Below are 4555 nucleotides of genomic sequence, written 5' to 3' on the forward strand. Positions count from 1 at the left end.
AAAATAAAATAACAATAAATACATTATTGAAAATAGGATGAAGTTAATTAAGATCAGAAAATCTCAGGTTTAAGTTTAATTAACCTACAATTAGCTAAGTTTATTTATGAATGAAATTAAACCCAGATGCTTGCTTTCATGAAAAATGAATGAAAGATGTATTTAATTATCTGCCAAAGTGATTATCTTCTATTCCCTGATGTCAATATTATTTTTTATTTCATTAAAAGACTCATATTTAATAAACTAAAGAGGTTTCTATCAAGACTTTTAAATTAAAAATTGAACAATAAATACCCCAAAATCAGTCAAATGTGACCAAAATAAACTTAGTATGATTCATACCTAATAAATTATATAGTATCCTTTCTTCTTATGAAGATTCATTATTTCTATTCTTCTACAATGCAAGATTAAAATCAAACTATTAAGTTATTAGTCACACAAACTTCATTTCAGACCTGAAGATATGGGCAGGATGAAAGGAATCATTTGTAGAACTATGCACAGAAATATTTGGTTCCCATTTCTCTTTTGTAGGGACATTTTTTTTTTTTAAATTAGTTTGAATGTATTAATCATAAATTAAGATATAGTAGCACAAAGACTGCTATAAGCTGTCATAAAAATTGGAAGAAGTGCTTTATTTCTATAATATGCTGCCCCAAAATATTGAGTTGGAATTGGAAACATACGAGATATTGATGTCCTGATGGATGACTTGATTTGTGACAAAGTAAGGAGCATTAAGAATTTTGGACTGTAAGGATTCGATTCGGGAGGAATTCAATGGTTTAGTTGAGCCCCAAAGCTCAACTTCATATGTCCAGATAGGTCTTATAATAGTCATGTAGATCAGTCTTTTGTAATAGATTGGCAGTCTAGACCGTTTGTCTGGTAAATGTTATAATAGTCGGAATCGACAAGCAGTCTCCTGTCTTTTCAATCTTGTATGAGGATTCCATGTCAGTCGTTTGTCCAGATGAAGTTCTAAGTAACAGATCTGTTTGACAGGAATGAGTGGGGTATCATTAAAGGATACTGTGGGGCAAGAGGTCTTGGGTTTACAACAAAGGGTAAATATGATTTGGTGGGATTTATTGGAATTTATTTTAATCCTCCAGTTTTGGGACCATTCTTTAAGGGTGATGATGTGGGATTGGGATACAATGTAAGGATCATTGTTCACTGACAATAGACTCATTCAAATATAAAAAGGTTTTGGAAACGGGTCCCATCTTCTAATTTGAGGCAGCCCATTAGATATAGAGAGCTTCTAACAAAGTGATGTAAGGAAAAAGACAAAAATAATGCGTCCCAAAGAACCAGGTTCAGTTGACAGTTCTTACTTTAACCTTTTAAGGGTTCATGAAACAGGATATTTTCTGGTTTGACCTCATAAACAGGCAGAGAATTATCAGTGAACTGAGCAAAAATGAATGATGCCACATTATTAACATTAAAACTATTTTTATACTGTGAACAGGAAAGAATTAAAACCAACTCATAGATAATTATGGGTAAAATAAGCATAATATTAGTAATATAATTTTTGCAATATTATGGCAATGTGTATGATTAAAAATGTACAGTTCTGAATTTTAACTTTTTTTCTGCACCAATCAAGAATGAGGAAGGGGTTTTCTATCATGTTATAGCATTGTTTCTGGCGTACCAGAAGGTAATGAGTAGTAGTAATAAAGATGTAAGAAGAAATACAGATGCACTATAGGCAGAATATAACAGGCTGAAAGACTAGAAATTTATGCTTAGTTACTTGTCGCAGAAGAAATATCACTAATAAATTAGGACAATTTAGTTACAGGATTTTTTTTAGGAGAGAGAAATGCTTTACTGAACTAAAATCAGTGCTACCCAATATGATGGGTTGTGAGAAGTACACAGCATACTAATCAGTACAAGGATAAAATATACACACTAGCATAAGTAATTAAAAATCTTTTCCCACTATAATTACATAGATATGTATATGTATAACTACATTACATCAATGATTTTCCCTTATCTTTTTTTTCTTCCTAACCATATATTATTTTAGTCTCTCTATTACCCTCCCATTTATCTTTTACTTCCCTCTCTGCAGAGATGCAACACAAATATTTAATGTCTTATACAATTTATAATGAGGTGTAGATAGTTGACTTTAGATTAATGATTGGAGAAGTTTGTCGGGGGAAGGGAGAGGTGCGGTCAGCAAAGAACAACATAAACATAAACAAAACTATATTTATTTATTTAAGTTGTTCTTTGCTGACCGCACCCCCGACAAACCAAACTTCTCCAATTATTATATAATTTACATTTACAATACAGCAAAAAAAAAAAAAAGAAGCATTTTTATGTGATCACATTTTATCTTAAACTTGATAATAGTAATAAATAAACTACCAGTTAAAAACTAACTTCTATCTTCACTAAAGAGTTAGCCAATAGATGAGTAATGTAAAGCTGATTATTTATTTTTGCAGTTCAGAATTATTACAAATCTGTTTCACAAAATATCACCCAGGTGTCAGTATAGAATATGATTTATAACACTGCAGCTCTTTCATGTGTAAAATTAACAGTCATTTCTCATTATTTTCAATTTGCATTGAGAAAATATACCTAAAATAGCAAACATTTATGTTTTGAAGGAATAATATTAATTAATTAATAGGACCAACCCTGTTTATATAACAGATGGGTGGAATACCTAAGCAGGTCTGATTGATGTTACGAGATGCAAGTTTTACAATCAATAATACAATTGTTAAGCCTTATGAATTATTTTTAATAAAAAAATTAAAAGAAACAATGTTGCACATACAAAATACGTAATTAGAACAAAAAACAAATTATCCCTATTTCTTAACAATCGATTCAAGTAGATAATCCACTAATCAGTTCTTACCAAATTACTAGGCTAAGAGCTCCATTAAAAAGGAAGAAAAGTTAGTTTCAGTTGATGAGATCAATTACAATTTTTTTTTCCCACTTCTTTTGTCACATTACTATAACTCAATTTTTCTTCTCAGAAACTCGAAAGCCTAGATTACTGAATTACATGCTAACAAGATGTCCCAAAATAAATAAATATTTATTATTACTATCCATTTTCAACCACTTCACATACAAGAAAACTAGTTAATCATTCAACCACTTCTCATAGCACTTAAAAAACATAAAGAGAATGAAGAATAATTCAGATTATGCCATTCAAAAACCAACATATTGTCTATTCCTCATCTACAATGATAATATTTTGCCTACATAGTTTTCGAAAAAGAAATACAAAGTCCCCTTTTAGAAAAATAGATTAATTGATGATCAGGTACTTAAAGAATAAAATTTTCAAAACATTTTAATAAAGAAATAATTAATTAATAGTAATTATAAATCTAGGACAGTTATGATTTGGTGAAGACCTTAAAGACATCAAACACTATACACTTAAGAATATATATTTAATCATGTACTGAATATTTAATCATCTATATCAGAGGTTCCCAATCTTTTTCGGTTAGTGGCTCCCTGAATAATTGGATTTTTTCCACAGCGCCCTTAATACGTCAGATTTTTTTCTAAATTATTGTCTTTATATTTGAAAGTGAAAAATAAAAACAGATACTTACTATTCTCATATTATTTAGTGACTAAGGCATGGATGAGGAAGCCATGCCTGTGTACTAGCTGTTTCAGAAAATGCGGATAGGAAAGAAAATAATGAAGGACTTGAAAGTTGCTAAATTCTGGTAATTTTGTCAGCATACACGATTGTTAGCGCAAAAATTTGGGAACTGGAAATTCCAAGAAAATTGCCGAATTGTTTAAATGAATATTTCACAGCGTCCAGGGAGCTGCGGTTCCTTGAGAATCACTGATCTATTATGTGCTGTATATTTAATCATTCATTAACTCATAGATATCTGATTCAGTGAGGAAGGTCCATATATGGTCAACAATACTTTTGATTCCAGCAATTGTTAATGGTCTACACCAGAAATACGTCCTTTGCTTCATTCTTTTTAAAGCATACATAACATATATATAATAAAAAAATTCACCTTCTAAATGTAAAATGATAAATTGAAACTTTATTTAATATTTAGTTTTAAAAACACCCGAGGAAGGAATAAGAATTATATACAATAAATATTAAGAGGGCAGATTCAAATAAATTAAGTAGGATTTAGGCTGTAAGTAGGATAATGTATTTTTAAAATTCTCCATATTTTTTTAAAAATAAAAAGTAAATGTAAGTTTATTTATTATATTGTAAGTAAATTTGTATAATCTGTACATATGCACAATAAGATTCAAACATAATAATTGTAAAATAACTGTAATACAAAAATATTTATAATTGAATACATAGAAAATCTAACTATAACTTCATATTTAAAACTTAACAGTCAGGTGAAAATCATTAAAAAATCATCTATAATACAATTATTTATAAATCTATTAATTTATGTCATCAAATAAAAGAACTTTAAAAATTAAAAATTAAGAACAAAAAAATTTATTTGAGATTATTACAATAAATACAAAA

This window comes from Halyomorpha halys, unplaced genomic scaffold (genome assembly GCF_000696795.3).
Source record: "Halyomorpha halys isolate HHAL.00 unplaced genomic scaffold, Hhal_1.1 Scaffold478.1, whole genome shotgun sequence".
NCBI classification, from domain to species: Eukaryota; Metazoa; Arthropoda; class Insecta; order Hemiptera; family Pentatomidae; genus Halyomorpha; species Halyomorpha halys.